We start from the raw sequence: 12,474 nt of genomic DNA, 5'->3' as shown, positions 1-12,474 counted from the left end.
CCTCTGAGTAAAGGCTGCTCCAATCAGCCTAATGAAATAGGATCACAAACCAAACTTTCTCAAAGCCATGATTGGCCAGGGAGCTCTCAATAGCCTAACTCCCTGCTTCTTCCTCGGAGGGGAGGGTGTAGGGGGGGGAGGTCGGTGAATTTAGTTTTCACTCTCCCCCCCAAACTAGGGGGCTTTTCTGCTGAATCTCTTCTCTTAGGAGAGGTGCTTTCTTTGAATTATTTGGAAATGCAGGTTGGGGGCGGGGAGGGGGAGGCAGGGATTATAGTCAGGGAGAGAAGGCAAGGTTCCCAGCGGCTGCTTCCAAAATGACAAGCTAGCAAGAGAGGACAGTTCTCTGGTGGAATAAGCTGAGGACACCAGACATGACATATCAAGGACAGACAGATGATAGGGTCTAGAGACAGAGGACAAACAGGAACAGTAAGGAAAAGGGACATCTGTACATGTTGAGTGATCCTGTCAATTCCATAAACCTTTCCGAAGCAAAGAATGAAACTAGAGGTGTGGGAGAGCACCCACAAGGAAATGCATCCAACAAAACCCCAGGGAGTCGTGAGTACCCCTTTACGTTCCTGGGGGCTGATTCAATTCTGCTTCGGCCTGCAAGGGGCAGGGACTGGGTAACAAAAATTTCAGAGTGTCCCCACATGATGGAACCTAAAAAGGCTGGGTCAATCCCAGGAGTGACCCAAGATGTGCTAACCCACACTCTCTAGACCAAGGTTGGACCTAGAACAGATCCACTCTTCTGAGGCACTGTCAGCCAGCTTCCAGAACAGAAGCTAAGTCACTCATCCTCTTCCATCCCCAGCCCAGGGCATTCATCTCTCCAGTAAGTTCAGCAAAAGGGAATCAAAGTAGGGCAGGCAACCTTCAAGTACTCCAGAAGGAACACAAATTTTCGGTGAAAAAGGAAAAGGCAAACGGTGACACCATGAAGCTCACAATCCTACTCTTCTCTGCCCCCTCTCTGAGTCAAATTTCTAGATGGGTGCCTATGCCCAGCTCCTGTGCTAGGATGAAGGTCAGGTGATCATTTCCCAAGTTCTCGAAGGCTGAGGAAAAATCACATCTCTAAAGACCACAAGAATTCACCGTAAGAAAACGTGTCCCCACAGCCCAAGCAAGATATCAAGCATGACAGTTGGCCCTGATAGATCAGGTCTGATAGACTCAGCCCTGCATCTGACGCATGGTGGTGGAGGGGGCCACAGTGGGGACAGAATGCTCAAGGCATCCTGATGTTACACAACCTCCAAGTGGCCGTGAAGCTGACGGAAGTTAAGTCTTGCTCGGGGAGAGAGATACCATGACCAAGAAGCCAAGGCCAGGTCCACCCGTAAATGACTCCCTGGAACCCTTCGTGTCTCTGGCTCTTCTCCAGATCCGGCCACTGGCTCTCTCAGGGCTGGTTTGGTATCACTCCATTTTAACTCCCGGATGCAGCAAGGAAAGGGGAAACCCCTTCACCTCAGGTGCCGGGCCTGGCAACAGAGGAGCAGGACACCCCTTCCGGCCCAGGGAATTGCTGAGGAGACTGGGCAACAACCCCAAACTCCAGAATCCGGAGCTAAGCCAAGGCTTCACAGAGTTGTTCACTGTCTTGGATTTCCTCCAAGGACAAGGGCTTTGCAGAGGATCTGATAATTGCCCAGTTCAAGGAGCCGCCTGCTGGGTGGGCTGCTGAAGAAGGAAGCCAGGGTTTCACGAATTTAAAGGGAAAAGGACCTGGGACACTATGGTCACTTGGAGGCCAAATAAATAAATGAAAAGAGGGTCCACAGGGCCAGGGCCAAAAGATGAGATGGATATTCTGGGGTTTAAAGGGCGGTTTAACAAGGGGAGCAGCTCTTTTTCAGTTTACTGTGGGCACCCTGAATTTAAATGTATGTTTCTTAAAAGGAAGAAAAGCCATGGGCTCCCTCTTCCCACACACTTTCCTCCAGCCACTCTTCCCGCCCACAGTAGATTCTGGACCTGAAATCCTATGAGATTTAATTTAAACCTTGGGCACAGCAGTGGGTTGAGAATGATCATTTACATTTCACCTGGCCTGAGGGAAAACATCCTCCAAACCAATCTGAAATGGTCTCACTTGATTGGGAAGCAGACACCTGGGGAGGTCTCTGACAGGGACCTGGCTCACTTCCGCCTCCAGTGCCCTTCTTTCCATCCAGCCAGATCCTTTTCATCCATTAAGACCTATTCAGAACACATCCCCAGTCTCCCCTGGCAGGTCCCATTCGCTTGTTTACTATGGCACTATCAGGTAAGTCAATAAGTAGCACAGTGCTTTGAAAAGTGCAATGCCCCAAACCGCAGACTATCATTCCTGTGAAGACTGTAAGCTCAATGAGGGAAAAACCCAGTCTCTCCCTCCTTTGATTCTGCCCAGTATCCTGCACTTTTTAATTGTACAGTGACCTTTACACTTTTTTAAAGGACTTTCATACTTAATATTTTATCTTCCCAGTGATGCTAGGAGTGAGGTAGAACTGATGTTATCATTACTACCCTCATTTTATAATTGTTTAAAGTAAGAAACAGAGAGATTCAGTAATATCTCCAAGGTCACAGAGCTAATCAATGACAAAGTCAGAACTGAAAGCCAGTGAGAGGTCACCAAATTGTAATCAAATGCATCAGTTCTGAAAAGCAGGGCCCCTGTAGCACCAGAAATTTATCAGCCTTGACTTCAGTTGGGTTACATATAGCTACTCAATTCCTTCAGTTATCTTACAGGTGGGGAAACGGAGGCGCAGTTTTGAAAAACAATTTCCCAGAGCAGCTGGTGTCTGGGGGTCAGGACAAAAGCTGACCTCCTTCAGAATGGCAGCTATTGTATTCTCTCCCCAAATCCCCCCTCTCCACTTTTCTCCCATACTTGGTTCTCAGGGGACTCCACTGTTCCCTGGGAAACTGACTTCACCTTTGGCCCCCCAGACAGAGGTAGCCAGAACCACCAAGCCACCCCTTTCCCCACCCCACAGCCAGGCCTCTGACTTTAAATGAAATGAGCTCATATTACCAAGCAACTGTTCTTTATTCTTGGCTGTCCGGCTCCGTTTTCCTATTGACACAAGACACCCAACACCTGTCTATTACTTCTAGAGACCCGCAAACTGGGAGTCCATCATTCAAGCAAAACTTCTTAGAGGGAACGTAAGTGAAAAATAGCAGCTGTGAGGCTGGATTTCTCCTGGGCTTATATCCAGATGAACCGGAGGTGGAATGCCCCAGCACCCACTGACTGCACCCTTCCCACCTGCCCCAGGGATGCTGGGGCAGGCCACCCCCGAGAGCACAGGCCGGAGTGTCTCTACAAAACAGAGAGTCCCCAGCCTCAAAGGTGGGACACAAAATCTCTTTCTCAAGGCCAAACACCAGGACTGACCCATGTACAAGGCAAAAATAAACAAACAAAAAAACAGAAAACAGGCAGCGGGCATTACTATAGAATTACTATAGAAAAGTGGAGGATGCTGTGAGAGCAAGGTTATTAACTGTATCAAACACAAAATGAAGGATGGCCAGATAGTACTCTCTGGCTCTCTTTCTGGTGCTGAGGTGCTGAACAAAAGGAAATGAGTTTGTGCAGGGCCCACAGGGCAGGGGGTTGGGGGTGGGGACTCAGAGTAAATGGTAAACATTTACCAAGGCTAAGGCCAGTTAAAGACTGGAATGCATGGCCAAGGATGGTTAGAATGGCTTTCTCTGCAGATCCTTAAAGGTAACTGGAGCCTAGTTAGAGGCCGTGGCAGGAAAGAGATTATCTCTTAAAGGCCCAGTCCCCCACTCTACCACTGTAGGTCCATAAGTCCAGGCTGCCCCTCTTTAAAACAAAAGCAATTCACTTATGCCTAAAACAAAGACTATTTGGGCGGAAGTATTTCTGACTACAGGCATTTTGATTACCAGGTACTAAGCAACTCCCTGAGACCCACAAACAGGTTTAATATCTTGCATGGTGAAAGAGAAGTACAGGGATCAATCTCTAGAGTGGAAATGGGGAAAACAGGTGGAGGGGAGGATGGGACAGGAGAAAGAATTGGAGAGAAGGAGCATTAGCCCCTGAATTTTGGGTCTCCTTCTATTCTTTTCACTAACCGCTACGTCATTTCCCTGTGCAGGAACTAGCTCCTTCAGAAGTGTCAGAGGAAAACGCCACTGAGGTTGTGTGGTTACAGGAGGAGGGTGGAGGAGGAGGTTGCGGCTGCTTAAACACAATCTGAATAAAAAACACAGCTGAACAGCCACAAAGTCCAGCTTCTCCTTTGGAGGGAACAGGAAGAAAACGCCATGAGACTCTGATGGTGCCTCAGTTCCTGAGAACAGAGCGCTCAGCTGTGGGGAAGGCACAAGGTCGGGGAGCGTTCAGGTTCAGCTCGCCCTCGGCAGGGGCCAGGGTGAGCAATGACGTCACTGCAGAAGAAGGCCTGTCACCAGATAAGCCTCCCCAGTTTAACTGCTCATCCAGAGGCTTAAGAATGTTTTGCACAACACTTGACTGTCCCTGTTATTGAAATCAGGATATTGAGACAGAGAGAGAGAGAGATCATCTCGTCCTCTATGTCTTACAAGGACAGCCATTGTGCAAACCAGAGCTGGAAAAGACCTCGAGGTCACCCCCATCCATCCCCTTGCTTCCAATATACCAGGGAGGGCAGGTAGTCTGCTCTGTGTTTCATGCTGCTTTCCTCAGATGCTTTGCAAATATTATCAGGCCCTATGAACTAGTGATTAAGTGCACAGGCCAAAGCCACTCAATCTCAGTTTAAGAACCCTTTCACCACTTAGTAGTTGCTTGCTTTGGGGTAACTTACTTAACTTTCAGTCTTTGGTTTCCTGATCAAAATCAAGATCTTCACTAGCATCTTCCTCCTGGGGCTGTGGTCAGCATTAAATGAGTTGATACATGCAGGGCTCTTAGAATAGTGCTCTATAAATGTTGGCCATTATTATACTTAATTAAGTCTCCTTTATGATACCCTTGATAGAAAACAAAATTTTCAATTCGGTTTAATTCTATAACTAGTTGTTAAGCTGGAGCACTGTTTGTAAGGCACCTTACCGGGGAAGTGCTGGAGATATAGCAAGATAAATAAGACCCAGTTGCTGCCTTGGAACACACACTCTCACAAGGCAGAATTAAATAAGTGCAAAATATAACCCATGAGTAGAAAGATGGATAAATTTTAACTGGAGAGAAAGAGATGGTCTGGGCAGGCTTTATGAAGTCAAGCCTTAAAGTATGAATTTCAATAGAAAAGAAGAATAGGGCATTCTGGAATAAAAGAACAGCATGATTCGAGGCAGTGAGGAATGAAACCTCGTGGAGAGTTTTTGGCAAGAGAGAAAGATGTCAGGACACATGGAAGGACATAATAGGAGATGAGGCTGGACAAATAAGAGGGTCAGATTGTAGAGAGTGTTGAATGTCTTAGATTTTATTCTTCAGACAAAGGAACGTTATTCAAGTTTGGCTTTTTGGTTTTGTTTTGTTTGGGGCGGGGTAGGAGGTGGCATTATGGACCTGATTTGAGTGACATCGACTCTGTTGACAGTGCAAAATACATACTGGAGAAGTGGAGGATAGGAAGTACAGAGGCGAGTTAAGGCACTGTCCATTCATTCAGTCAATATTTTTTAAATATCAACTATATGCATGGCAAATAGTCAGGTGAGAGACAGAGAAAGTCTGAAATGGGGCGAGGGAAAAATGTGGGATGAGAGGAACAGGCAAGGAAAAAAAGAGGGAGTAAAGAGCCCTATAAAGTTTTATTCAGTGAGATGGGTTGGAAGAAAATCAAGAGAGAGCAATGATTCAGAAGTCAAGAGGGGAAAGGAGCCAAAATTATTGAATGGCTACAGTAAGCCAGGCAACGTGCTAAGTGCTTCATGCATAAAATCCCATTCCACCCCCACAACAGCCCTAAGACATAGCTATCAGAAGAGAAGTCCCATTTTAGGAGCACGAGACTTTAAAATGGACTTACCCAAGTTAACACAGCTAGTAAGTGGAAGAGAAGCATAAATTTAAACTACTTTCTACTTTACTCTACAACACATGCTTTTCCAATTATACCACATTTCAAAAAGATAAATGATGCCAAATGCCATAATGAAGTCAGGCAGGACGAAGACTGAGATAATTCCATTAGATTTTATAATTAGGTCGTTGTGCCGGTTTGGATATATTATGGACCCCACAAAGCCATGATCTTTTAATCCAATCTTGTTGGGTGGAATATTTTGATTGAGTGTTTCCATGAAGATGTGGCTCACCCAAATGTGGGTAATACCTTTGATTAGATAATTTCCATGGAGGTGTGGCCCCGCCCATTCAGGGTGGGTCTTGATTAGTTTACTGGAGTCCTTTGAAAAGAGCCACACAGGCCCAGACACTTGCTGTCACTGATGCTTAGAGATACTTGGAGATGCAGACAGAAGGACATTTAGCTAAGAGATGAAGCCGAGAGTTTGCCCTGGGATATGCTAAAACAGGCCCCCCAGGCATTTAGAGAGAAACATCCCGGAAGAAAGAACCAAAGACACACAAGAGCTGAGAGGGGAGCTGGAAAACAACCCGGGATCAACAGACACCAGCCATGTGCTTTCCCAGCTAACAGAGGTTTTCCGGACACCTTCGGCCATCCTTCAGTGAAGGTATCATTTTGTTGATGGCCTTAGAACTGTAAATTTGTAGCCAAATAAACCCCCTTTATAAAAGCCAATGCATTTCTGGTATTTTGCATAATGGCAGCATTGGCAAACCGGAACAGTCAATGATGACCTTTAAGAGAACAATTTCAGTGGAGTGGCAAGAGAAGAAATGAAATTGCTATGGGTTAAAGATTAAATAGGGAATGAATAAATGGAGTCCACAAAATTAGACTGCTCTTTCCAGAAATTAGGCAGTGAAAGGAGTGAGAGAAATTTATTCATTCTCAAATAGTTACTGAACATCTACTATGTGCTCATCACTGTTCTAAGGCCAGGAGTTATAGTGGTGAATGACATTTGGAGGACGTGGATAAGGGTTTGTGTGTGTGTGTGTGTGTGTGTGTGTGTGTGTTTAATCTTTGTGTGTTTTATTGTTGGTCAATGTTCTGTGTCAGAGAAACAAAATGTGACTGTGTGATTATGTCACTTAAAATGGAGCTCTACATGTATCTACTAACAAAATTGAAGCTTGGTAGTGTACCTGGTAATTTAGCAAATCAATTAAAAAGTATTTCATATGCCCAGACTTCAAGCACAATATGAAACTGAAGGGTTTCTATAAAGTTTCTGGTAAAACTATTCATTTATTCCTGAAAACATTTTTTGAATGCCTATCAAAGATGAACTTGGCTTCAGTTGCATCAAATCTGCACCAGGGTTGGGTAGGGAGGGGAATGGTGGAAGAAAACCAACGCAAGAAGTTCAATTTGGTAAGAAAATCCACTTCAATAGAAAGAGGCACAAAATGCAGTGTGAACACAGAGAAGAATGCTCCTGATCTACAGAGAACTTCACAGGCAATACAGTTCTCAGCGAAGGTTTGAAGGTGAGTGGAGTTTTCCAGATAGACCAAGGTGGGCACGTTTCCAGGCAGAGGGAACCACACAAGCAAAGGCACTGAGGTGTAAGAGCAAGCATGGTGTGTTCTCGGAATTACCAAAAGAATGGTTTGACTGGAGCACAGCGTTCAGTTGGGTGGGGGGTAAGTGGAAGACAGTGTATCTACTATAAATCTTCTTTCATTCATTTAGTCAGCATACATTTATGGGGTACACTCTGTTCTAGCCGCTGGAAAATGTGGGGGCACAAAAAGAAGTCTGTGCCCTTGAGGACCTTACATTCTTGTGATCACAAAATTCCAGAATGATGGAGTGGAGATGTCAAAGATCTGGTGCAACCATCACTTTATCTACCCCATTCCTTCTGTTTCACAGATTAGAAAATTGAGGCACAGGGAACCTACATGCTACCTACATCTTTTACTAAGATCACATAACAAAAAGGTGAAGCTTCACAGATTATAAAGGTCTTTGGATGCAGAGACCAAGACAGAAAGAGCTGGAAGTTTAGGTCACTCAAGGAGAAGGACATTAGGAAATTATTCCTTTTAATTGAAAAAGCAAACACCTTCGGTTTTTATTTCTGACAGGAACTCAGGCCATTCTACCTTCCTTAATCAGAAAACAGTGGGCACCTTTTACAGACAAGCAAACCAAGATTCAGAGAGGTAGAGATGTTTCAGCAGTGTGCACCAGTCACATCTAAGGTTGAGTAGTACCATGATCACTTATTACCCTGAGAAGTAATGCTGAAACTGTCAAAGTCAGACTAGAAGTGGTTGGCCAATTATGAAGGGATATGACAGTGTGTTTGCCAAGCACCAGAGGGATATTCAGCCTTTAGGTACCATTTCAAGCAAAAAAAAAAAAAAAAAAAAAAAAAAAAAAAAAAAAAAAATTGTTTTGTAATAACACAGGAAGGAACTGAAGAAGGCTGGGGTTCAAGGAGAATTTCCATTGGCTGTCCCTGGAATCCAGCTCAGGGCAAAGCTACCCACGGCCTCATGAGTCATTTATCTTTCTGCAAGGAATGCATCTGGAGGGAGTAACTGACAATAATTCATCCCTATACCATTCCACTTTTGGCGTGAGCTCTGGCCTCTATAAAAGTCATACTATCCGATGTTTCCACTTTTCAGGAACAGTCTGTTTTGCCTGTCCCGGGGCTGCACTCTGCCCTGAAACTGTCCCAAGTGGCAGGCATCCATGCTTGATCCCCAGCTCCCTTCTTCTAGGTGCTAAGAGATTCTGGCCCACTGCTCTCATTTTCTCACGAAAATCCAGACTTAAAAATACATCAGTTTGGAATGATCATTCATGTAATACAAATCATTTGTTTTATAAAAGGGATTCATTAAAATAGATTTTCTTTACATGTACAAACACTTTTATTCCATTTATAAACTTGAATAAGGCACAGTCCATGAAGAAGCCTTCTACTGAATAACTGAGGTTCCAAACACACATGAAAAAAGTCACTGATCACAGAGTGACCTTGTTCTCCATATTTCCAGGAAAAAAGTGAGCCCCACTTTCTGTATCTTCACCCACTCCCTGGATGTTTGGAAAGCATACTAACTCTCTCTGACAAACAGAAATTTTTATAAGCAATAGGCCTTCCTTGGGTGACAGAATTATAGGCCTGGAAGGGACATTAGATATTTAGTCCAATGGCCAGCCTTCCTCCAGTCTGTCACAGGTGAGAAACTGAGGTGTGAGCAGGATAAATCTTTGACCAAGGTCAGAAGGTGGAAACTGAAATTATTTTGTGTAAGTGAAACTCTACCTTAATGCTTACCTTTATGAATTTGGAAGTAGTACCTTGACCTCAAAGAATAATTAGAAAACAAATTGCACTTAGGAGTCCTGTCATTCGGCTTTTGTCCACATCCATTCTGTGTGCACCTAACTCCTGCCAAAGCCCACACAGAGCACAAAGTTAATCAAACCCAAATGCCTCTCTAGAACTAATCCCAACATGTGAACATTAAGAATTGCACAAAAGATATAAGAGAACAGCTATTTGCTTTCAGAAAGGCCTTTTTGCTTTGCACAAATAGAGTTTCTTTATGTGAGAAATTCTTCTCCATATGCATTTTAAATATTACTTCATTCATACAGTTTTTCAAGACCACCACTACTTAATAAAAGTATATCTGTAAATAACCAACTTACATGCTTTTATCCTTTCAGTTCAAAACAAATATGTGAAAACCAGGACATGAACCAAATGAAATATCTGCTTCAGTCAGGCATTGATTAAAATGTTTCAATGTCCTAAAATTTTCCAGATTCACCTAAGATTTACGGAGCCAGGAATCATAGTTTCTCATGTAAGCCTCATAATAATCTGATGATGTAAGTGTCACTTTTTCCTACTTTACAGTTGAGGAAACTGAGACTTAGAGAGATTAGGAACTTTAGGCATCAGAGATGTGGTTTAAGTCCAGGTATTCTGAATCCGAAACCAGTGTTCTCTCCACTTCACTATTATTTGAGCTCTACTTTCTGTAAAATATATTTTTTTCGGCTACCATTCAAACTGGTTCTCTCCGTTATTTTTGTGAAAACTTTGATTTGTAATTTGTGGTATATTATTATTGGAGGCTGCAGTTCTGCAAACTGATATACTTTGTTTCCCTATTTAATTCAATCAATTTCTGTTTGTTCCTTACCAAATCATACCACAAAGCTAATCCCAGTTTCCTTGGGAGTTCCTTTTGAATTCTAAATATTTTAAAAAGAAATGCTATCCCAAATATTTAGAACTCCCTTGCTAGAAATTATAGCAGGAAATACGTTTTCCTGGCATGTTCTGGTCACATAAGCAGTTTCTCATTTTCAACTAATGATACAAGCGTAGCCCTGTTGCTACTTTTTACCTAATTCCTCTAATACTTCTTACCTGTTAAGAAGTCTACCTGTAGATCTGAGGCAAGTCAGCTGAGCTCTGTAATCCTGACGCGTCAAGGTTCCTATTCCTGAAGATTGTCCACACTCCAAGCAGGGGCTTCAAATACACAGAGGAGAAACTGCTGGCCTTTTACAAATGGGCTGGCACAAGAGTCTACGAGGTTGGTTTGCTTAAAATGAGGCTTGCCAACTCCTGCTGAAATTGTAGCTTAGTAAACACTAAAAGGCCTTTAAATGTAGCTTCTCTCTGGTCTTAAGGCTTTAATTTAGCTTCCGATGGTAGATCTAACTTGTTTTCAGGACTCAGTGACACGGCAGCTTAAATCTTCCTAGCCAGAGCAAAGTCTCCCTTCTTGAAGGCTTGCACATGTGATCTCATTCTGAGCAAGTTTGCCTCCTGTATCCTTGGACCTTGGAACCAGGACATTAGGCTCCATCCCCACCATAATAAAATCTGCCCAGCTTAACTCAAAGAACAACCAGTCAGCACTCATTGGTCCCATATGTCCTTCAGGGAAATCCCCACTAGAATATTTCAAATCCAGGCCACTGCCCTGCCCCATACACACACACAGGCATACACATCCATTCTTAGAGATCCATCCCCCACTCCTTTCAGGGACCAGACATCTAATATTATATTGTTTCTGAGGAGATAACACTGTTAATACAAAAACAAATGGTGAGTTCCCCGTCACTGGAGGTATTCAAGAAGAGACTGAACCCATTGAGGACAATGAGGTTGAGACCAGATGACCTTGGAAGGCACTTGCAGGTCTAAGGTTTAATGAGTTTTCCCCTACATGCTCTTGCTCTTCTGATTGCCTTTCACAACTTCTCTTCTTTAAGAATGTCCTTGATATTCATTTAAATCAATCTTTGCTAGTGCAAAAAAACAAAAAACCTCAGAGTACTTTACCAATACCTCTTTCCAATGCATCATTTTTCACCTTGTATCATAATTATCAATATGCATTTTCCACCTTGCCTTAGATGGTAACTGCTGTAAAAGCAGGATTTATGTCCCATTCATTTTTGTCATCCCCAATCATTTTTGTCATCCTGTTCCTGAGCTCACTGCTCACATCACATGTATGCTCAGTAAATGACCATGAAAGGAAAAATGAAGGCGGGAGACTGGGCAGAACAGGGAACAGTGTCGGCAGGTTGGAAGAGGCACCCAGTGTAATTAGCTTCCCAGCCTCAAACTCTCTAGAGATTGCTCCTCTACTGCAAAGCCCTTCTGGAGCGACAAAGACTGAAGAATATCATCTGCCACAGCCCTGCAGTTTCCCTAGGGACCCTGACTGTGGTCATAATTTCCCTTGGATTAGCATGTCACACTCAGCCCACATCACATAGGAGGTCTCAGGAGAAGTAACCTGGGACTGTAATGCTCTTTGCCCAGAACACTCATTCCTGATTACCTAAAAGCTCAGGTTTCTTAGGTAAGGGTGTTTGGACTATGGATCTTCAGGGAGCAATTAAAGGAAGGAACAAAAAAATGCACTTGGAAACAGCTGTTGATCTATTAACTCTTAAGAAAATACTCTGAACTGGATTTTAGTCAATCCTCTTTCACCTACAACTTTCCTTTGGGAAACTCAGCCAGACTTGAGCTCTGGTGCTGCCCAGCCCTCCAGAAAATAACCATCCTCTTCTATATTTGCCTAAGGAATGTCTGCTAATTCTGATTATAAAGCAGATATTAAGACAATATTTAATTCCCCCTCCATGTCTGTTCATTCAGTCCGAGTTTCAAATCTGAAAAATACCTTTGAGGAAGCCAACCTCTGCATTCTATAGATGAGGAAATAGACCCAAGAAGTCCTACTCTATGCCCACTTTTGTTACCCTGCTTAGTCTGGCACAAACAATGATCAGATTGAATTAATCCAGAAACATCACTGTGTCCTTTATATATAGTACATTATATATATTATATATATAGATTAGCAGTTTTAGATTTACAGAAGTTACTACATAC

General features: G+C 43.4%; 1 protein-coding gene across 1 annotated transcript in view; it reads right to left on the bottom strand.

The window, feature by feature from the left end:
• Positions 1–10,809, bottom strand: part of GRAMD1B (GRAM domain containing 1B) — a 195,063-nt gene extending 184,254 nt beyond the window's left edge. The window contains exon 1 of the mRNA XM_037841782.1: positions 10,480–10,809. The gene's annotated coding sequence lies outside the window, so the exon portion shown is untranslated. The remainder of the gene's footprint in view (positions 1–10,479) is intronic.
• Between the last annotated feature and the right edge of the window lie 1,665 nt (positions 10,810–12,474).

The sequence above is a fragment of the Choloepus didactylus genome, chromosome 6 (genome assembly GCF_015220235.1).
Source record: "Choloepus didactylus isolate mChoDid1 chromosome 6, mChoDid1.pri, whole genome shotgun sequence".
In the NCBI taxonomy this organism is placed as follows: Eukaryota; Metazoa; Chordata; class Mammalia; order Pilosa; family Megalonychidae; genus Choloepus; species Choloepus didactylus.
Note: the sequence above shows the minus strand (reverse complement) of the source record. Positions and strands in the feature narration are given on the sequence as shown.